Genomic DNA, 23,346 nt, shown 5'->3' with positions numbered 1-23,346 from the left:
GTACCCTAGGAGTGAATTTACGGTTCCCTATCCATTTATCCAAATTCTTTTTGAAGAGAGTGAGGGACAGGCTTTGTTTTACAAAGATTGGAAGTTTATTCCATAGATGAGATAGCCTTTGGGATATGAATCTGTCTCTCCAGCAAGTTCTGTTAGAGTCACAAATAAGGTTCAGGCGCATGGAACAGGTAGCCCCTGTATAAATTTTCTTGTAAATATGTAAGGTTTTCATCAGGGCTGGATCAGAGAATGCCTAGGTCAGACATAAGTAATCTCTCGATAAACAACATGGGATGGAGTAATGGGATAGGGCCTTTAGTCGATCTGCATAAAACAGGTGTCTTACACTTTGTATTTTTTTGGTGAGAAACCTCTGAGGCCACTCCATTTAGTGTAAGTGCCCGGTTAGGTACATGCAGAAGGGAGCATTGTACTCGATTATGGGCCTGAAGAGGGCCAAGTACAATGGCACCATGACTTCCTTTGATCTTGATGTCATGCCTTGACTTATAGGTTGAGCCACACAGAAGGATTTCCTCACTAACAAAGCCACCTGGTGGTCAGAGTCTATGTTATTATCTAGGTCACTTACCACTGGTTCTACTATTAAGGGTGTTCTAACAATGTTATAATTTGCAGGGATATTTGATTTACTGAAGGGTATGATTACATATTTTTTAGCATTTAGTCTCAGACCATGGTTTTGGCATCAAATGTTTGCCATCTTTAGGCCTGTTTATAGGATGGCAACATCATTTGGGGATTCAATGACTGCTTCCAGCTTACAGTCATCAATGAACTTGGTGAGCCAGAGGCTTCCAACATTGGCCTTCACTTCAGAGAAGTATATGCCAAAGAGGAGAGGTCCCAACACTGAGCCCTGTGGGACACTGCTAGTAACTGGTTTCTTATCGGAAATGGATTCACCTATCTGGACATGTGTCCTGTGAGTGAGACAGTTTGCTGCCCATCTCGTAATGTAGGGATTTATGCCTAACTCAGTAAGTTTATCTATGATCCCCAAGTGGGCGATTGTGTTGAAGCTTTGGCAAGGTCTAGATAAGTGTTGTTTACTGTTTTACCATCATTCATGGTGCTGGCGACATTCTCAAAGAAGTCCACCAGATTGAGCAGGAAATACCTCCCTTTGACAAGCCAAATTGGATCTGGTCCAGTGTTTGGAGATTTCCTATGTTATTATCGATCAGGTATAGGATAATGTTCTCCATGGCCTTGTAGATAAGGTGATAAGGGGGAGAAGTTTGAACTGATCTTGTGTGGCTGAAGGTTTGCTATAGTTTCAGGCTGGGTGTAAGTGCTGCCATTCATGATTAAGTCGGGACATTACTGAGCATTTCCTCTGAGGTTATGAACATAATTTGAAAAAGCCTTATGGCTATCTTTCACTTAGGAGGTTATCTTCGTTTCTTAGTTTACTTTGGCAGATTTGACCAGCTGTCTTATTTGTTTGCTTAGACTGGTGAGTGTCTTTCTGCACTATTTTGTCTGTTCTTTCTTGGCTTTGGAGAGTATTTTTTCCTTTTCTTGCATAGCCTATTTATGCTAAGAGTCCACCAGGGTGGTTTATTTTTGTCATTAATCATAGGTTTGACTCGGACAGGTACTGCCTTCTCTATGCAGCTATGAATGTGGTTGTATAGTGCTTTTGTGTACAACTCAGAGTAGGCTTCAGTGTTAGCTGGGTTTGGAGGGGCTTGGAAGTTTAATAAACTGTTACTCAGTTTGAGGTAATTGGTCTTATCAAAGGTTTCAACAAGTCTGGAGTTTGATGGGGGCTCTGGGTTAGTTTTAATACTAAAGTAGATCATTTTGTGGTCAGATCTGGCTATGGAGGAGTCAATGCACAGGAAGGATCAGCATCCCCCATGTTTTGAGTACCAGGTCTAGGATATTTGTACCTCTAGTTAGGGGGCTAACTAGCTGCTCCAGGATGTTTGCATTGACAAAGTCCAAAAAAATCTGAGGAAGTGAATTATGTGTTGTCTATGTCTCCCAGTTTATGGAGGGGTAGTTAAAATCACCCAAAAGTATGGTGTTAGGCTGAATGTTAAGATATTCCAGTAGGTTTAGGTAGAAGGTGTGGTTTTCCAGGCTCGTAGGTTCATAGGTTCATAGGTTGGTACTGGGCTATCTGCCCGAAGGCATATATTAGCCCAGCCACGATGTGCGGTATTCACCGCCCCTTTAGTAGTTCCCTAGACCCTTGTACTAGCAGCTAGTACCCTTGGCCCCTATCTAGTAGTGCTGTTGGTGTGATCCCCAGTGTGAACTTTCTGTTACCCATCCTATTAGGGAATCTGTAGCTAGCAAGGATGTGATAGAGGGTCATACTTATGGTTGATTGCGCATGGAGCAGTTCAAGCCTGTCATGTTGTTGAACCAGTCTGCAGTGAACCTGTCCTTTATGAATGCTGAGACACCTCCTCCCTTTGTTTTATCCTGAGCTGAGGGGGATCAAAATGTATGAAAGGCATTGTAGCCTTTGATAGCCTGGGTGTTGTCCATGGTTTTGAACCATGTTTCCATGACTGCACATATGTCTGTGTTCTCCAAGGTGAGGAGTGCTTCCAGGGAGTACAGTTTTTAATTAAACTTCTAGCATTGAGCACCAGTACCCTTAGGTAGTCATGAGTGATTTTTGTTATGTTGGAGGGTTAAACAACTTAGCACGGCCTAAAAAAAGCAGTATGAGGATACCTAAAGTTTTTGCCAGTATCCAGATTCCAAATGGTGACAAGATCCATCTCTGGTAAAGCATCTTGGCTTGTCGATTATCTCTCCCCAAGCTGACAGATATTGGATCCCCTTGTTGTGACACCAGAAACTAAGCCAGTTGTTACAGTCAATCATGTTTTGCTGATACTGTCCCATTTTTTTAATTGGAGATGTGGCCTCTGAGCAACGATTGCTTCTATCGTAACCAATAATTATAATTATTGGTGTTTGCATAGTAAACTATTGCTAAATAACTACACTTTCCTCTTAAAACTCCACCTGCCTCTTAATTTATGCACTTCAAGTTGCCCTTGCCTTCTATTGTGCCATCTGTGCATGCTCGTGTACTGAGGTTAAGCTTATGTACAACCTGTTTATACTGTGTTCTCCATCCTATCTGAACCTCAACATGTCTACTAGCAATTGTTTTGGCCATGAACAGGTGCTGCTCAATGAGTAGGGTTACTTAGCACCTTGCATATTTGATGAGCATTGCTGCTAGCTGCACAAAGATGAACAGATATGTAGGCTTACTGTAATATGTACACTCTAATAAATCCCAAGGTGCATGAACCATGTGTGTGACTCCTTGGACAAGATGAATGACACACTGGAACTTGCACTGCCTGTTCATCTGTTGGGGGAGGAGCAGCATTTATGAGGCCAGTCTGCAGGTACATTGTCAGATGCCGGAAAATGTGGTTGTGGATGTGCCAGATCCCACTCTCACATTGTTAGCACTTCCATTGCTATACTGGTGGTGGATATGTCTATACCCTGATATGGTCATCCATGTGGTCATGGCTCTGGACACGGTTGTGGTGACAGGTCATCCAGCAGATATAATTCACATTTATTTAGCACTCTGACTTCTAGCTGGGGTCATGGAAGTAGTAGTGCAACTCCTGACAGAGGTAATTCACGTTGGCAAGGATGTCCATGAATGAACTTGATTCCCTGTCATGCATAACCCATACCTGTCCAGAATGCCAGAATGCAGATCTCACAAATGCTGTAGCTGTGTCCCTGCAGATCTAGATGCACTGCACCTCACTTTGACCATAGCACCGCACACACACACACACACACACACACACACACACACACACACACACACACACACACACACACACACACACACACACACATTTTTCACAAATGACTTCCTCACATCTAGTTATACTGACCCAGAGAATGCCTACTAGCTATTAACTCATCTCTCACACTCACATATTTCCCCTTTTTAAGACATGCACTCTTGTAATCCATCCCACATTGTGTAAATGATGATGACTATACTCTGCCCATCGTACCATCTGTTACTTAGAGTTGCCTATGTCTGACACACAGCATGGCCAGACAATGCATGACCAGTCAAAGGTCTTATTTTCCTTTGGATACATAATCATTTTTAATTTGCATTTAGCCTGCTTATGTTATGTAGTAGCACTAGTAGCAGCAGAAGTAATAATAGTATTAGCAGGAGTCATAGTAGCAGCAGAAGTAATAATAGTATTAGCAGGAGTCATAGTAGCAGCAGAAGTAATAATAGTATTAGCAGGAGTCATAGTAGCAGCAGAAGTAATAATAGTATTAGCAGTAGTCATAGTAGCAGCAGTAGCTGTAGTTGTTGTGTAGGATGGCTTGCTCACTCACTTGTGCACATAGCCCTGCAAGCACCCTGCCTTCTGGAGTGATGTCTGGTAGTGTCTGATGCACATAATTAGATTTTTCTAACTGAAACCTGAGCTTTGTGGTGCTCTGTGCATGGTATAAACTGCAGCAACTCCTATAGTGTAAAACAGTCTAAAAGGAAAAAAAGGTTTTCTTTCTAAAATGAAAATGAGAGGAAGGTGGGTTGGGGGCTTGGTGCAGAAATGGGATCTGATTGGATGGGGCAGAAGGTGGTCATGTTGTGTATCTGGCCACATCACTGGTGTGCCATTAGAAGGGGCAGACTTTTTTTGCTATTATTTGAAAAGCTGGAGTTGGGGGTGGGGGTATTTGGGCATGCAGACTGTGCAGCCATTTTTTTTGTTTTGCTCTTCACTTGAAGAGCAGAGGGAGTGGGGTGTTAGTTTTTGGTACCAGCACAGGGTGCTGGTTGAGCCAACTATGCTTCTGGTTATAACTTATGCTTAGGTTCTTTAGTTGCTCACCCATCTGTGCAGATGATGCTGACATTCCCCTGCCAATGGAGAGGTGATTGTCATGGGCTGATTATTGATTCTGCTCATTTGTTTATGCATTGTAGTATTTGGTCATGACAGGATGATCACATGCCTTTGCTTCTGCTAATGAGAGTGTCCTAACCGTAGACTGCCTATGTCTGATGCTTATATAATCCAGCCAGTACATGAGTAAGCACAGTGTGGTGTGTTTGTATGTATCAGTATTAATGTTTGTATCTGCTGAACACTTATTGTATTTAAGTGGTGAGTGTATGTGAAATCCATAGCTTCATAGGTTGGTACTAGGCTATCAGCCCTAGGGCCTATACAAGCCTAGCCATAACAATTCCCTGGCTATTTCTTCCCACAATATTTACTTCCCTGGACCCCTGTCTAGCAGGGTGACTGATGTAATCCCCAGGGTGAATTTCCTATCTCCCATCCAATTGTCAAGGTTCCTTTTGAAGAGGGCCAAAGAGGCACTCTGCTTGGCATGTATGGGCAGTCTATTCCAGAGTCTGTTCATTGTGATGACAAGGTTTAGATCCCTGGAGCATGGGGCTCTGGGGGATTGGGATTTCTTTACATGTAGCATGTCCAACAGCTCTGGGTTTGACATGGCCTTGTATGTTAAGCAGAGATCGCCTCTGAGTAGATGATATGTGACAGAGTATAGCAGGAGGTTTTTTAGATGGTCAGCATAGGTCATCTGCTTTAGGCCTGTGATTCTTTTAGTGAGGTATTTCTGTGGCCTTTCCAGTTGTTGTAGATGTCTTGAGAGGTACATACCAAACGGGGTGTTGTATTCTATAATGGGTCTAATGAGGGATGAGTACAGTGGGACAATGACCTCCTTTTTTCTGGATGAAAAGCCCTTAGTGATGCGGTGTGCCACATAGAAGGATTTCCTGACTGTTGTGGCGATGTGGTTATCGAAGGTGAGACCACTGTCCACCTGTGTCCTTAAGTCTCTTTTCACACTTTCAGTGTTTAGGGTACTGCCACCTATGTGGTAATTCAAAGGTACATGTTTTTTTCCCAAAGGGGATAACTATACATTTCTTGGCATTGAGCTTGAGCCCATGGCTCTGGCACCAGGCATCTGTTTCTGTAAGGCCCTTTTGTAGAATATCCACATCATTTGGGGATTCAATAATGGCTCCCAGTTTGCAGTCATCTGCGAACTTTGTTAGCCAGAGTCCCTTAGTGTTGGCCTGTACTTTAGAGAAGTAGATGCCAAACAAGAGCAGTCCCAGGACTGTACCCTGAGGAACTCCATGTGTCACTTATCTGGACCTGGATTTGGAGTTGGCTACTTTTACAGTGTGGGTTCTGTCAGTAAGCCAGTTGGCAACCCATTGAGTGATGTAGGGATTAATGCCCAGCTTAGTAAGTTCAAATATGATTCCAGAGTGGGGGATGGTGTCAAAGGCCTTGGCAAGGTCCAGATAGGCTGTGTGGACCACCTTATCCTCATCCACAGCTCTGCAGACTGATTTGAAGAAGTCAATAAGGTTCAGGAGACAAGATTGGCCCTTCATGAACCCAAACTGGGTTGGGTCCAGTGTTTGAAGGTTGCCAATGTCTTTGTTTATAAGTTCCATGATAATACTTTCTATGGCCTTGCAGATCAGGCTCATCAGATTGATGGGGCAGTAGTTCCTACGATCCAAGGTGGATCCCTCCTTGTGGAGTGGGATAACTGTAGCTGTGTGCCACTCAGTGGGCACAAAGCCTGAGGTGAGGCTATGATTAAACATGACACTTAGGTGAGGTGTTAGTTTGTTTTGTAGTTCATGTAGTACACAGCTCGGGATGTAATCTGGTCCCATGGATGCTGTATTCATAGCTTTGGCGAGTGCGGTGTTTACCTGTGTGGCCATTATTACCAGAATTTGGCAATCTTTCGTTATTGAGATGGGCCCTTTAAGGGGTGAGAGGGAGGTGAAGTTGGCACTAAATTGATCTGCCAGGATATTGGCAATATCCTTGGGATCAGTATATTTAATGCCATTCTATTGTAGCTCAGAGCAGATCTGAGCATTGCCATTTAGATTCTTGACATAGGTGTAGAATGCCTTGTGATTTTCTTTGGAGTCTTTGGTAATTTTATTTTCGTAACTAGCTTTGGAGGATTTTATGAGGGATCTCAGCTTCTAACTGTGGCTGGTAAGGGAGTTTTTTGCATCCTGGGATTTTCCTCTTTTCTGCAACAGTTTCTTCCTTTTGTTGTAAAGTTTGTTTATGGCAGGGGACCACCAGATTGGCTTCCTTTTTTTACAGGAGAGCATCTTGGTTCTATTTGGGATGGCACGATTCATGCATGAGTGGATGTGCTCATACAGTGCCTCAGTGTAGGATTCAGCAGTCGAACTTTCAGTTCCCTTCTGCATGGGTGTCATGAAGTTTGTCACTTCTGACTTGAATAGCATGAAGTTGGCTTTGGAGAAGTTCTTTATGGAGATTTCCTTATGGGGGGTGGGTAGGGATGTGGATGTCAAGGGTGATTAGCTTATGTCAGACCTGACTAACGAGGGGGTGACCATAGGTGTGGAGCATCAATTTCTCATGTTGGTAATGACCTGGTCTAAGATATTGGAGCCCCTGGTCGGACTATGGATTATTTGATCCAGGGCATTAGAATTTATGAATTCCAAGAAGCGTTGGGCAAAGGTGTTGTTACATGAGTAGTTTTCCCAGTTAATGGCAGAGTAGTTGAAATTACCCAGCATTAGGGTGTTTGGTTGTGTCTTAATATTTTACAGTATGTTTAGAAAGGTGTAGTGAGAATCCTGGGGCATGGTGGGGGATCTGTAGCAAGCTACAATTTGGATTGCAGTCTTACCTAGTGTTAGTTGCACCTGGAGAATTTCAGACGCATTGTGTTGGGCAACTAGCCTGGTGGTGTGAATATCCTTGGTGAATATGGACACTCCACCTTTAGTGTTTCGGTCCTGGTTTGGTGGCTAAAAAGTGTAGTAAGAGTTGTAGCCTGGTATTGTAGGAGGTGCTCTTTGGAGCCTTGAACCAGGTCTCAGTTACTGGACAGATATCGATGTTCTCCATTTTTATGAGTGCCTCGAGAGAGTGCATTTTGAGGTTTAGACTTCTACCATTTATTAGCATTACCTTCAGATTTTGCATGCTTGTACCTGTTACGGTGGTGGTTTTGTCCTTTGAAATTTGCCTAAAAAAGGCACTATAGGGGTGGCAAGAGCCTTAGCCAGTAACCCGAATCCCAGAGGCGACAGGTGCAGACCATCTCTGGCAAAGCACCGTGGTCTGTCAATCATGTCGTCCCAGGCAGACAGATATTGGATCCCCTTTGAATGACACCAGAAGTTTAGCCAATTGTTGAAGTCAATGATTTTGTCCTTATACTGTGGTATCATCCTGGGCGAAGGCAGGATGCTACTCAGGGCTAGGGTCATACCTGCCTGGGCCACATGATCCGAGAGCTCTTCCATGTCTCTTTTCATGTAGTCCAGAGAGGTACGTCTCAAGTCATTCACTCCAACATGGACAATGACAGAGTCATATTTGTACTTGTTGTGGAGTGACTTGAGTGCATGCTTTATGTGGCAGATCCTGGCACCCGACAGGCAGCTGACTGTAATTTTCTCCTTGTTCAGCCTGGTGAGTGGCACATCAGTGTGCCTGACTATAGAGTCACCTATGACTAAAGTGTTGGGTACGTTGCCTGCCTCTGTCTGCTTGCATGGCCTGCGCACACATTTTCAATGATACCTTGTGCATTAAGACCACCTGGCAGTTGATGGAGTGAAATCCTTTTCTGATAATGTACCTCCTTCTCATTTCACCAGTTGGGGCCTTTATTTCAATGTGAGCAGAGCTATATCCCCTAGTACATTAGGAGAATTGGCTATAGAATAGAGATTTTGCTCACTCCTCTGGAATATGTGGAAACCACATATAGTCCCCCACATATTTAAGCACTGCATTGAGGAACGAGTGAAATATTCTTGAGACAGACACCTGTGAAACCCTTACTGCATCTTCTGTACATAGATGAAAGGTCTCTGTAGGTACATAATGCTGTACAAATCTTAGTATCCACTAGGACAGGCTTTCAACAATTCCCATGGGGCCGCAGATGAGAGTGTCACATGTGTATGATTTCACATATGCTGTCTCTGTACATCCTGTAGCTTCTTCCTACTTTTACAATTTCTTATTGTCCAAAGTAAGTCAAATATGGTCTGAAAACTCTATACCTTTGATGGCAATATCTGGCACCATTAGCAGCAGCACCTTTTATCAGAGTCTCTTGCAGATACAGATTTACAATAGCTGCAGCAACCCCTAACATATTTTCTAGTTTTTCTTTAGTTGTATTCCAGCATATGGTTGAATTCAATGCTAAGGTAAACCAGACATTTTTGTGTGTGTTTTATATATTTCTGAATCACTGTAATATATTTTTACCTCATTAGCATACAGCAGAGCTTATTATACAGTCAATAGCATATGATTCTGCTAAACCTTGTTTTCTGTTCCGCCATGATGTGTATTTCTCTTTCCTGAATTGCAAAATCCCTGTTTGTTGCTTATCATGCATAAGAACTTAGCATAATGTGCAAGCATTCATAAATTGTGGTCTCATGAAAGCAATGACTTTTATTATTGTAAAGAATACTTCTTACTAATAACACTGCTATTTGTACGGTTGTAATAGCTTTTATTCTTCTCAAAATATTTACTCCTGTTTATCTTATGCTTTTTAAGCTGATTATTCAAAGAATGCTCTGGAATACAAGGATGCGTGTAGGCTGCTAGAAATGTGACATTCCACAGCCACATCACATAGGCGTTACTGAACTTAGATGTCACCTTGTGTAATGATTAATAATTCACTGTAGTCTTCAGTGAAATTGCTACAATTGGTAAATTTAAGAAGTGTATTATTTGCTCATTTGTTTATTTTGGCCATTCAGTTGTTTTATGGCTTTCTAAAAGTATTTGGGATTTATAGTGAGAACATCTGATTTTGACTAAGGAATATGGCTTTGACACTATTAGTTGCAATTCTAAATCTCTTCTGTGTTTCAGATATGTCTGATATATTTGAGAATTGGAAGGATTTTGTTTTCAGTTTTTCATGCCTCATTATTTCATTGGATTATTGATGTTATAAGTTAGCAAGTACACTTCTATCCTTGAACTGCCACCCCATTCACCTGACAAGCCTGGTCTGCAAGGCTATGGAACGTATCATCATGGAACTTATAAACAATGACATTGGTAATCTCCAAATTCTGGACCCTACCCAATTCGGGTTTGTAAAAGGTAGATCATGTCTCCTAAACCTGATAGACTTCTTTGAAGAGGTCACCAAAGCCGTAGATGAGGGTAAGATTATTCACACAGTCTATCTATATCTCGACAAGGCCTTCAACACCATCCCCCACTCTGGAATTATAGATAAACTCACTAAACTAGGTATAAATCCTTATGCTTTTGTTATTGATTTCAACAATTGGCTAAGTTTCTGGTGTCATTCAAAGGGGATCCAATATCTGTCTGCCTGGGACAACATGATCGACAAACCACGATGCTTTGCCAGAGATGGTCTGCCCCTGTTGCCCTTGGGATTTACTGGCTAAGGCTCTTGCCACCCCTATAGTGCCTTTTTTAGGCAAGGCTCAAAGGACAAAACCACCACCGTAACAGATATAAGCATGCAAAATCTGAAGGTAATGCTATTCAATGCTAGAAGTCTAAACCTCAAAATGCACTCTCTCGAGGCACTCCTAAAAAATGTATTTATTTATTTTTTTATTTTACATTTGTTTACTGGGAAATTCCGACTGGATGCAGGTCATTTTACAGTGGATGCCCAGGGAGAAAAAGCTCCACATCATGTACATGATAAATAGAGATACAAAGTTGCAGCAATAGTAAACAACATTACAGGTTGCTGGCTTTAATACAGTAAAAAAATCTTGATTATCAACAGTATATACAGTAAATGTTGCAAGTTAAGATGGTTTCTTGTCATTTATAATATTAGTAACAAAGTTGGCAGACAAGATGTTAAAGTATGTAAAGACAACTAGCTAATTCTGATTGTGGTTAGTAGTGGCGGTAGTATAGTTGGGTTAAGAGTCTAGGTGGGGGGAGTAAGGGTGGGGTGTTAGTCTGGATTAGAACAAGGACAAAGCCAGTGCAAATTTAAGTGGAATTTGAGCACAGTCTTGAAAAGGCTGCTGGAAGGTAGAGTAGTTACAGAGGGTGGAAGATTGTTCCAAAGTTTAGATATGGTACATGAAAATATGGCTTCTCCTGCTGAGTTTTTGGGTTTGATAACAGTGAGTTGATTTTTGTTGCTTGATCTTAGGTGCCTAGTGGAGTGATGGGGTTGGAGAAGGGTTTGAAGGGAAGGGATATTAAGGGGGTGGTTAATAAGTTTATGACCGAGGGTGAGTTGATTAAAGTGAAGGAGTTGTGGGAGTTCTAGCCAGTTTAGTTCTTTAAGGGAGACACAATGATGGCTGCAGTAGGAGGTTCCAGTGGCAAATTTAGCAATTTTGTTGTAACAAGCATCTAGCTTATGTAGGTCTGTCTGTCTAAGGTTGGTAAGTATGGAGGATGCATAGAGTAGGGTGGAGATTAGCTGGGAATTGGCTATGAAGATTCTAGCCACCTTGGTTAGGAATTGGCAGCTTCGATATAATGCACCAAGTTTCTTGTGAACTTTTTTATTGTGAGAGATATGTGGGTGTTTTGGGTGGCTTTGGAATGTTGGAACAGGAGAAGTTGTGTCTTACTTGGGTTGAGTAGGAGCTGAGCATTGGATAGCCAGCTTTCTACAGAAGAAAATGATTCCTGTGTAATTTGTTGTAGTTCTGGTGGGGGGGGGGCAGAGCAGATGAGAACAGAGTCATCTGTGTACTGTATAAGAGCTGCTTGTGTGGTGGCAGTATGTGGGTTGTTAGTGAAAAGTGAGAATAGCAGAGGGCCAAGGACAGACCCTTGGGGAACTCTGAGAGTAACTGGGAGGCGAGGTGATAGGTTATCATTCCAGATTACTGATTGCTGGCATCCGTGTAGATAGCTGTGGAACCAGTTGCAGGCTGATTGTGAGAAAGAGAGGTTGGGGAGAGTAGAGTGTAGTAGCTCATGAGATACCATGTCAAAGGCCTTTGAAAGATCTAAAAATATGGCAGTAGAGAAGAGGCCATTGTTTTTGTGATGAAGTATAGTGTTGGTGAAGGAGAGCAGAGCGGGGTAGTGCTGTGATATGGCCTGAAACCATGTTGGGTTTTGGAGAGGAGATTATTAGCTAGGAGGTAGTTGGAGACCTGGCTGTTAATACATTTTCAAGTATCTAGTATATAAATATAGTATATAGTAGTAGGGCGGTGCAGTGGTGCAGCGGTTAATGTTGTCACCTCACTGCAAGAGGTTCTGCGGTTCGATTCTCGGCTGGGTGCCTTCTGTGTGGAGTTTGCATGTTCTCCCTGTGTTCGCATGGGTTTCCTCAGGGTACTCTGGTTTCCTCCCACATTCCAAAGACATGCATCTGGAGCATTTCTCCCTGGGCCTCCGCTGAAGGCTCTGTGGAACCTAATCGGACTTTCCCAGTCAACAAATGTTAAATAAAATAAATAATCTTGGAGAGAGGGGAGAGGATAGCAATGGGGCAGTAATTGGGGAGGACGGTGAAGGAGGTGCCTTTGTGGAGGGGAATAATGTTGGATATTTTCCATATCGAGGGAACATAGCCTTCTTATATGGAATTGTTGATTAGAATTGAAATTGGGTAGGCTAGCGTATCAGCTGCAATTTCAATTATTCAGAGGGGAGGTTGTCAGCTGTGAGTTTGGTGGGTTTAAGTTTTGACAATAGACTTTTTATGTTGGAGGTAGGGAATGAGGTGAAGAAGAAAAGAGGAGTGGGGGCTTAGGGTTAGCAGTTGGGGGGCTGTTGTAGGGAAGTGTTGTTTGTTTAGAGATGTTATAGTTTCAGTGAAGTGTTTGTTGAAGGATTCAGCAATACTGCTGGAGGAGGGGGGAATGGACGGCTGAAGGGTATCAACCTTCCCTGGGTGGAGGATACTGTTAATACTGGACCAGAAGTGCTTAGGGTTGTGGTTGGTAGAGTTTAGGGTGGCTTTATAGTAGAGGGATTTGTCTAATTTTATTAGCTTTTTGGCTTTATTGCACAGTTCAACAAATGATTGCCTATTTGAGTTATTTTTTGTTAGTTGCCAATGCTCCCAGGCCTTATCTCTGGATTTCATTAGGGTTCTGGTGGTCTTTTGTAACCATGGGGTATGCCTGGATCTGACTTTGGCATTTTTTACAGGAGCATGGGTGTTTATGATGGAGAGGAGGGTACTGTTGAAGAAGTGGACAGCCTCATCTAGGTTGAGGTATTTTAGTGGTGACCAGTTAATTTTTTGCAGGGAGGAGATGAAGGAGTTGGGATTGAAGTCGGACTTGTTCCATATTTGCCTGTGGATAATAGGCTTGGGACTGTTTGTGTGGTGCCGAATTAGGAAAGAGGGGGAGTGGTCACTAAGACTGTCAGGTAAGTAGCCTACTGGGTAAGAATGAGGGGCTTTGTTTACTGGGATCCAGTCAAGTAAGGTATGATTGTTAGGGTTTTTGTTGATTCAGGTAAGGGATTGGATGAGTTGAGTGAACCCATGAAGATTAAGGTGAATGGTTGGGAGATTGTTATTACAAGATAGCCAGTTGATGTTAAAGTCGCCGAGAATAATGGTTTCCTGGGGTAGAGATAGAGTAGCCCAGCTCAAGAGATTTTCTAGGGGTGTAATATTTTGCCCTGGTGGGAAATAGTATCCTGTGATATTGATTGTTTTGTTTGGGTTTAGTTTGAGATTGGCATAAAGGATTTCTTCATTGTTGTGGTGAGGGGCAGATGTGTTCAGGAGTTGAATATTAGGTGGTGTTTAAATATCAATACTAACCACCTCCTTTTTTGGACAATCTATCTATGTGAAGGATGTATTCAGATGGAAGTATTTCCTCACTTTTGATGTGAGGTTTGAGCCAGGCTTCTGTTATGAAGAGAATATCTGGGGAATATATGCTTATGCTGGCATGTAGTTCCTAGATTTTATTCCATATGCTTCTGATGTTTAGGGACATTATAAGTAGGTCTATTGTTTTTTTGTTGGCTAGGACTTGAGTTGTGGGAGTTGTTGCTTGGACTAGGGTTTGTGGTTGGGTTGGATTTGAGAGGACCAGGGTTTGGATGGATGTCTCCAGCGAGGACTAGTTTATAGAGGGTGTTTAGGATATGTTTTATATACATAGTAAATTGCTTATGGTATCCTAGGGATATTTTATTTTTGAGTATGTTAGGTGTTTGGTAATGGAGTGTGTGTATTGGGAGGATGTTTTTGGTGGCAGGGGTTGTGTAGTTATAGTGTAAATATTTGAGAAAGGATGTTGAGAGAGTACAGTAGAAATTGTTGCAGCATGTGACTGTGGAGCCCGGGTAGGATGTAATGTGAGCTAGAACTACACAGGTTAGGATTGTTATTATATTAGGAAGTAGCATGATTGTATTGGATGTAGGAGGGGTGACTAGTGGTGTAGCCTAATTGGTGGTAATTAGGGGTGGGGTTAAAGCTAAAAATAAATGTAGAGGCACTGGGGTAGGTGGGAATAGGGGGCAGGGAGGGGAGGGGAGCGAAGTGAGAGTAGCGAACAAAGCAGGCTAGAAACCCCCAGGCTAAAGATTGCAGGGTAAGTGTCTAAATAGCCAAATTGTTAGGAGTTATTAGAATCTAGTAGGGAAAAACAATTATAGACCTGATTTCAGCTGTGTCCTTTCTGGGTAGATACCTAGTTTAAAGCAGACAAAAAGTGGCAGTTTAAGTATCTTTTTGCCTCTATTTTACAAGTGGGCAATTCCAGTGTATCTACTGGGTTACCGTTTTTCATCTAGAGCTTTATCTTGGTGTACTGATAACTAAAAAGAAAAAGTTTAACTGGGGAATGTATTTACAGCTGATGGGGGTGGGGAGCAGCTGCTGTCCCTAGCCATGGGAAGAGCCAGTTATTTCTGCTTTAGACTAGGTACTTTCTACAGTAGCAGGCTAAGATGGAAACATAGCTAGACACCTATAGTAACTTATTTTCTTTTTAAAGCCCTTGAGTCCTTGTGGCTGGTTTCTTCACTGCAGATGTGGTCAATGGCCAAGGATTTAGAAAGTGGGAGACTGAGAGAAAACCTCTTCGCAGGGACAGTAGTCACTAAATGAAAAGATGGAAACAAAAAGAATTATTATGTTAAGGTCTCTGAAAGGGGAATGAGAGAGAAGTGCTGTAAAAAGTAACTGAAATAATAAATTATTACCCAGGCAGGAAGGATATTTGGTTTAAGAGTAGCAGCACATTATACTATTTACACAGGTACAAAGTGTTTAGTAAAAAAGGCTCAGGCAACTGTTATGCATTCACATATGAAGCCCTTGACATAAAAAAACCCTTACTTAGTGTTATGTACCAGATAATTTAGGTACCCCATGAATTTAAACAGACAGTTCTATCACAGATATAGCAGTAGTAAACTATCACAGCAATTGTATATAATAGTACTTAAATATCACAACACAGACATTAACATATCTACATTGCTATAATATTTTTCATGGTACAGCAGTTAAAACAACTAAGGATCACTCTGACTTGACAGCAAAACAAGACTTTTAGCCGTAATATGGTGTTTTGTATTTAACTTATGCTTTCCTTCAAACTGAATCACAGAACACTCAGACTGCTTAACATCTATTTTAACTAAAAAGTATGTACTAAACAAAAGTGATGAGGAGTAGCAACCCATTTTGATACTATAGCATCTGTAAGTACTAGCAGCATGAAACACACTAAGCACCAAGTCAGACTGGAAAATTATACATTGTAACACTTTGTCTACAACTTGTATAAATAGGAAACCAGTTCTGCAACAGTAGCAATGCTGACAGTAATAAAGCAATAGAATAATTGAGTTTGTCAAGACCTTAACTGCAATATGAAAAGTAAAACTCAAACACTTACAATGAGATACACCACGAGCTGCAGGGAATGGGCAGCTGCTGTGAGTAAGCCAAAATGGCTCCAGGGGTTTAAAAAAAACTCTGCTGAGACAATATTGGGGAATGGGGAGGGGGAGTGGTCACAGGTAATGTGAAGTACTTAGTTCTTGTAGAAAATCATACTCAGGAGAAATTGAGCAGCATATGCTGCAAAAAATCTATAGACCTGATTTCAGCTAGAACCCCCCAGGCTAAAGATTGCAGGCTAAGTGTCTAAATAGCCAAATTGTTAGGAGTTATTAGAATCTAGTAGGGAAAAACAATTTATAGACCTGATTTCAGCTGTGTCCTTTCTGGGCAGATACCTAATTTGAAGCAGACAAAATGGAGAACATTGATATCTGTGCAGTAACTGAGACCTGGTTCAAGGCTCCAGAGAGCACCCCTGCAATACCAAGCTACAACTCTTACCACACTTTTCGGCCACCAAACCAGGACCGAAGCACTAAAGGCAGAGGAGTGTCCATATTCACCAAGGATATTCACACCTCCAGGCTAGTTGCCCAAAACAATGCATATGAAATTCTACAGGTGCAACTAACACTAGGTAAGAATGCAATCCAAACTGTAGCTTGCTACAGAACCCCCACCATGCCCCAAGATTCTCACTACACCTTTCTAAACATACAAGATAATATTAAGATACAACCAAACACCCTAATACTGGGTGATTTCGACTACCCTGCCATTAATTGGCAAAACTACTCATGTACCAACACCTTTGCCAAACGGTTCTTGGAATTCATAAATTCCAACACCCTAGACCAACTAATCCATAGTCCCACCAGGGGCTTAAATATCCTTGACCTGGTCATTACCAACATGAGAGATTGATGCTCCACACCAGTGGTCACCCCCTCGTTGGTCAGGTCTGACCATAAGCTAATCACCCTTGATGTCCACATCCCACCACCACCCCCCAGTAGGGAAACCCCCATAAAAAACTTCTCCAAAGCCAACTTCATGCTACTCAAGTCAGAAGTGACAAACTTCATGACACCCATGCAGACGAGAACTGAAAGTTCGACCACTGAATCCTACACTAAGGCACTATACGAGCACATCCACTCATGCATAAATCATGCCATTCCAAACAGAACCAAAACGGTCTCCTCCAAAAAAAAGGAACCCAATCTTGTGGTCCAATGCCATAAACAAACTGTACAACAGAAAGAAAAAACTGTTGCAGAAAAGAGGAAAATCCCAGGATGCAAAAAACCTCCCTTACCAGCCTCAGTAAGAAGCTGAGATCCATCATAAAATCCTCCAAAGCTAGCTACAAAAATAAAATAGCCAAAGATTCCAAGGACAACCACAAGTCATTCTATAGTCATGTCAAGAATCTAAATGGCAATACTCAGATCTGCTCTGAGCTGCAACAGAGTAGCATTAAATATACTGATCCCAAGGATATTGCCAATATCCTGGCAGATTGATTCAGTGCCAACTTCACCCTCCTCTCACCCCTTAATGGGCCAATCTCAATACCAAAAGATTGCCAAATTCCAGTACTCACGGCCACACAGGTAAAAAAACGCATTCTCCAAAGCTAAGAATACAGCATCCGTGGGACCAGACGACATCCTGGGCTGTGTACTACATGACCTACAAAATGAACTGGCACCTCACCTAAGTTTAATCATAGCCTCACCTCAGGCTTCATGCCCAATGAGTTGTGCACAGCTACAGTTATCCCACTCCACAAGGGGGGATCCACCTTGGAATGCGGAAACTATCGCCCCATCAGTCTGATGAGCCTGATCTGCAAAGCCATGGAACGCATTATCATGGCACTTATAAACAAAGACATTGGCAACTTTCAAACACTGGACACCACCCAGTTTGGTTTTGTAAAGGGCCGATCTTGTCTCCTCAACCTGATTGACTTCTTCAAGTCAGTCTCCAGAGCCATGGGTGCTAGTAAGGCAGTCCGCACAGACTATCTGGACCTTGCCAAGGCCTTCGACACCATCCCCCACTCTGGAATCATAGATAAACTTACTAAGCTGGGCATTAATCCCTGCGTCACTTGATGGGTTGCCAACTGGCTTACTGACATAACCCACACTGTAAAAGTAGCCGACTCAAAATCCAGCTCCAGACAAGTGACTTCAGGGTTCAGTCCTGGGACCACTCTTGTTTGGTGTCTACTTCTCTGATGTACAGAACAGCACTAAGGGACTCTGGCTAACAAAGTTCACAGATGACTGCAAACTGGGAGCCATTATTGAATCCCCAGATGATGTGGATATTCTACAAAAGGGCCTTACAGAAACAGATGCTTGGTGCCAGAGCCATGGGCTCAAGCTCAATGCCAAGACATGTATAGTTATCCCTTTGGGAAAAAACATGTACCCTTGAATTACCACTTAAGTGGCAGTACATTAAGCTCCGAAAGTGTGATAAGGGACTTAGGGACACAGGTGGACAGTGGTCTCACCTTTGATAACCACATAGCCCCAACAGTCAGGAAATCCTTCTGTGTGGCACACCTCATCACTAAGGGCTTTTCATCCAGAAAAAAGAAGGTCATTGTCCCACTGTACTCATCCGTCATTAGACCCATTATAGAGTACAACGCCCCATTTGGTATGTACCTCACAAGACATCTGCAACAACTGGAAAGGCCACAGAAATACCTCACTAAAAGAATCACAGGCCTAAAGCAGATACGCTATGCTGACCATCTAAAAAAACTCCAGCTATACTCTGTCACATATCGCCTACTCAGAGGCGATCTCTGCTTAACATACAAGGCCATGTCAAACCCAGTGCTGTTGGACATGCTACACTTAAAGAAATCCCAATCCCTCAGGGCTACATGCTCCAGGGATCTAAACCTGGTCATCACAATGAACAAAACATGCTGGAGGGATAGTTTCCTGACCCAGAGACTCCCCATGCTCTTGAATAGACTGCCCATACATGTCAAGCTGAGCGCCTCTTTGTCCCTCTTCAAAAGGTACCTTGATGATTGGATGGGAGATAGGAAATTCACCCCGGGGATCACATCAGTCACCCTGCTAGAGAGGGGACCAGGGAAGTAAATATTCTGGGAAGAAATAGCCAGGGAATTGTTATGGCTAGGCTTGTATAGGCCCTAGGGCCAATAGCCTAGTACCAACCTATGAACCTATATCACAAGATGGGTTGCCAACTGGCTCACTGACAGAACCCACACTGTGAAAGTAGCAGACTCCAAATCCGACTCCAGACCAGTGACAAGTGGAGTACCACAGGGTTCAATCCTGGGTCCTCTCCTATTTGGTATCTACTTCTCTGAAGTACAGGCTAACACAGAAGGTCTTTGGCTAATGAAGTTTGCAGATGACTGCAAAGTAGGAGCCATAATCGAAACTTCTAATGATGTGGACATCCTACAAAAGGGCCTCACTGAGACAGATGCCTGGTGTCAAAGCCATGGCCTCAAGCTCAATTCCAAAAAGTGCATTGTCATCCTTTTTGGTAAAAACTCTGTACCCATGAACTACCACATAGGCGGTAGTCTACTTAACACCAAAAGTGTGATAAGAGACCTTGAGACACATGTGGACAGTAGTCTCTCCTTTGATAATCACATCACCACAGTAGTCAGGAAATCCTTCTACATGGCACACCTCATCACAAAAGGTTTCTCATCCAGGAAAAAAGAGGTCATTGTTCCCCTCTACTCGTCACTCATTAAACCCATTATAGAATACAGTGCCCCTTTTGGTATGTACCTCACAAGACATCTACAACAACTGGAAAGGCCACAGCAATACCTCACAAAGAGGATTATCGGCCTCAAACAGATGCCCTATGCAGACCGTCTCAAAAAAACTCCAGCTTTACTCCATCATATATCGCCTACTCAGAGGCAATCTCTGCCTAACATACAAAGCTATGTCAAACCCAGAGCTGTTGGACATGCTCCACTTAAAGAAATCCCAATCCCTCCGAGCTACACACTCTAGAGACCTAAGCCTTGTCACCACAATAAACAGAACATGCTGGAGGGATAGATTCCTGTCCCAGAGACTTCCCATACTCTGGAACAAGCTACCTATCTATATCAAACAAAGCTCCTCATTAGCACTCTTCAAGAAAAAGCTTGATGATTGGATGGGAGATAGGAAATTCACCCCACAAATCACTTCTGTGGCTCTGCTCGACAAGGGCACAGGAAAATAATTTTCTTGGGTGGCGAAAGCCAGGGTACTTTTTTGGCTAGGGTTATATAGGCCCTAGGGCCAATAGCTTAGTACCTACCTATGAGCCTATGAACCTATAAGTGTTCAATATGTTAAAAGAAAAAACTTTGCAAAGAGATAAGTCTGCTTAAGCAATACCTTAGAGCTATAGTAGGATCACTTTGGTTATATAAAGGAATGCAACAGACTGTTTCAAGATACATTTGTGAGGTTGCCATTTTACTTTCTGGGTAGATCTGCCAGAATTTATCTGAGTTTTTTTTTTCCAACTTGTTGAATGATCAAGTGGAAACAAGAAGACAATGGTCATTTAGACTATTGAGTGATATTGTAAATTACAATGACACCAATGCTTTGTGGTAGTTATGAGATCAATGGTCAATTTATTATTGAGGGCAGCTTGTGGTACTGACTGCTGGGCTGCAGTCCATGTCTGTATTAAAAAAACAAAAAACTAAATATTTTTAATTACTTTTTTCCTATAAAATTCACTTTTACCATTACTGCAACTGGAACTCCAAGCATGCATGGAGTTCTGAAGTGATCTGAAAAAAAAAAGAAAGAAATGACTTCTCTGCTTGCTGGGCTGTGCGCATGTGTGTGTGTGTGTGTGTGTGTGTGTGTGTGTGTGTGTGTGTGTGTGTGTGTGTGTGTGTGTGTGTGTGTGTGTGTATGTGTTGTGTGTAAGTGTGAGTGTATGTGCAAAGGACCTAGTTAGAATTTCCTTTTTTTTCCCCAAAATTCTTTATTTTGAAATTTTCAAAATACAAGACAAAACAGGGCAACAGATACAATGTAATAGTATACTGAATAAAGTATTATAGGTGAAAAGTATCTATACACAAACATGAAACAACATTATTTACAACTGTACAAAAGTGCCATATATTTTGATATCACATCCATTTAGCGAGCTTACACTGTTATGGAGAGTTCTTATCATTACATATCTATATGTGTGTTAGAGGTGTGTCTTTGCAAATAAGGACCTGTGTCTTTATGTTAATGCGGGTGGATTAAGCTAACATTATGTTAAAGACCTGTTCCCATATTTCTAGTTTCTTAACAATATTATTTTTCACATCAATTACCCATTTATGAGGTAGCAGGTGTTTGATTGCCATCTTTTTTAATTCAGCCAAGTTAATGTTCAGTCTGTCCCCCCATTTGAATGCTATGTATAGTTTCATTAATAGGAATAATGTGATATGTATGATCACTTGACTATTGAATACTTCTGGCGGGGATGTGAAGGAGTGTGAATTCCCATGTAAGTTTTGCTTTTTCATAGCCTTGTTTTTGTAATTGGATTTTTAATGAGTTCCATAGTTTAAATACACATTTGCATCTCCAAAACATATGAATTAGATCTGCTTTCCGTGATTTTCAATATGGACGATGTGGTGAATTGGAAGAGTTAAATTTGTGTAGTACTGAAGGGGTAAGATAAGCATTGTTGTTGACTATGAGTTGTGTGCATGTTAACCTTTTCACTGATAATGCTTTAAGTGTTAAGGTCAAAGCCTGGTTTAGTTGTTCAGTTATCGATAAGTTACTTTTTAACTAACAGTTAGAGATGAGTATGTTGACTTGGAATTTAATCTCGGATATTAATTTGTATGTGTTGGATATTGTTTTCTCTCTGGATAGCATTGTATTCCATAAGGTTTCACAACTGTTTATATCTACCTTGTTTAATTTAGTGTTTTGACAGTGTTTGGAACATACTTCTGTAATTTGTCTCAAGATAATTGTGTATGATTTTGGTAAGTTAAGTTGATATCTCAGTTTTGGGGTTGTGTAGTTGTGGTAAGGGTAGAGATCTTGAATTGTCAAGTCTTTTAATAAAGGGTAGTTGTTGAGGTTTATCATTAAGTTATTAATTTTTAAGTTTGGATTATTGTGGATTGGTTAAAAGGTGTCCATTGCTGACCCAAGATCAAGGGAAATGAACAACTTTTGAAGTATGGTGATGAAGTGTTTTAGAGAGTCAGTGATCTTATAAGCTGTTATATCTTTCTTGGTTAGAAAAGGAAGAGCTCAAGGATTAAATTCTAGAGATTTGATATAACTATGATATACCTTCAGCCAAACTGGAGTCCATGTGTTGGGTGAAGGGGCATATTCTGCTATGTTTAGTATACTGCTACTATTAAAACGATATAGTATAACTTAAAATCCAGTAAATTTGGACTCCCTTTTAGTTTCGGTAGTGAGAGTTTTTGGTATGAGATTCTTGTTTTTTTAGGCTCCCAGATGAACTTGGCCAGACATGTATGTATTTGTTTGAAGAATTTGTTATGTATTACCACTTGTGTGGTCATAAATGCATAAATTACTCTAGGAAGAATATTCATTTTGATTATCTAGACCTTGAATAGGAATGGTATTTTGAGATTATTCCATCTGTTACAGTCTTGCATTATCATATTCCATTTATTCAGTATATTATTTTAGTGAAAGTCTCTTTTGTTTTGAAAAAAAATAATTCCAAGATATTTGGTTGATTCTTTTATCTTAATTGTGTCTAAAAATGGGAATAGCGATAATAGTTTGGGAGGAATAAAGGGAAAATATTGGTTTTGTTTAAGTTAAGTTTATAGTTAGATATATTTGAGAAATATTCAATTGCTTTTAGTAATTTTAGGTATGTCAGAGCTAGGGGTGGTGAAGTAAATGTTTAAATCATTGGCAAAGGCTGTGTAAAAGCTTTTCCAGTTAAAGATAGATGGTGGGTTATGATATAGTTTCTGTTTAATGTACAGGAAGAGCAGTTCAACGTAGAGATTGAATAAGAAGGGGGATAGAGGGCAGCCTTGTCTTGTCCCATTTTTAATCTTGATTCTAGTCGATAAGGTTCTATTTATGTATAGGTTAATGTAAGGGTTTTCATACAGTATTTTAATTATTTGAATACATTTGTTAGGGAACTCAAAGTAGGGTAAGAGTTGAAGTAAGAAAGTGATATTCACTCTATCAAAAGCTTTATGAGTGTCAACCACCAATGTGTATATGGGAATTTTTTTAATATTTGTGAAGGTTATCATGGCTTTAAGAGTTAAGGTGTTGTCACAATTCTGTCTAAATGGAGTAAATCCTGATTGTTCTGGTGATATGATGTTAGTTATAATGTTCTTCAATCTATTTGCTAGTA

The sequence above is a fragment of the Protopterus annectens genome, chromosome 14.part0 (assembly GCF_019279795.1).
Source record: "Protopterus annectens isolate FY-2018-M chromosome 14.part0, PAN1.0, whole genome shotgun sequence".
Taxonomy (NCBI): domain Eukaryota; kingdom Metazoa; phylum Chordata; order Ceratodontiformes; family Protopteridae; genus Protopterus; species Protopterus annectens.
The sequence above is the reverse complement of the archived record's forward strand: the minus strand, read 5'-3'. Positions refer to the sequence as shown.